This window comes from Octopus bimaculoides, chromosome 1 (genome assembly GCF_001194135.2).
Source record: "Octopus bimaculoides isolate UCB-OBI-ISO-001 chromosome 1, ASM119413v2, whole genome shotgun sequence".
In the NCBI taxonomy this organism is placed as follows: Eukaryota; Metazoa; Mollusca; class Cephalopoda; order Octopoda; family Octopodidae; genus Octopus; species Octopus bimaculoides.
The window spans coordinates 184,546,407-184,547,142 of record NC_068981.1 but is presented as its reverse complement, the minus strand read 5'-3'; positions in this window follow the sequence as shown (position 1 = coordinate 184,547,142).

The following is a 736-nucleotide window of genomic DNA, read 5'->3' as shown; positions in this document are numbered from 1 at the left end:
ACCACCAATACCACCGCAGCCGTCGCCACCATCACCGCTACTACTACCACCACCACCACCACCACCATCACCACTATCAACAGTACCACTACCGACACTACTACCACCACCACAACTACCAACAACAACGACGACAATACCAACATCGACACCTCTACAACCACCACCACTACGAACATCATCATCATCAACAACAACACTGCCAACAATATCTCTACCATCATTACAACACCTCTACCACCACTACCACTACTACCAACACCACCAGCAGCAACAACAACAACAACAACATCAACAGCAGCAGCACTTCTAACACCATCGCCACTAGCACTACTTCCCACCTTACCACAATTACAAGAAACAAACAAACACTATCCCCACCACCAACAACAAGAACCAAAAAATATAAAAATATTAAAAACGAAGTCAAGTCAACAAGCTGCTGTCCGATGGGAATTAATTAGCCAAGGCAAAAAAAAAACAACAGCCAAACAAGCCAAACCTACTAAACGGAGCCAGTTACCAAGTTACTAATAAAGACTTATATTTACTTCCTTTCTTGGTTACAACACTCGACTTGACGACCCCAACAGATCTTAAACAACAATACGACAGCCATTACTCCAAACTAATTAATAATAAACAACACCACAGTAGTAGTAGTAGTAGTAGTAGTAGTAGTAGTAGTAGTAGTAGTAGTAGTAGTAGTAGTAGTGGCGGTGGTGGTGGTGGTGGT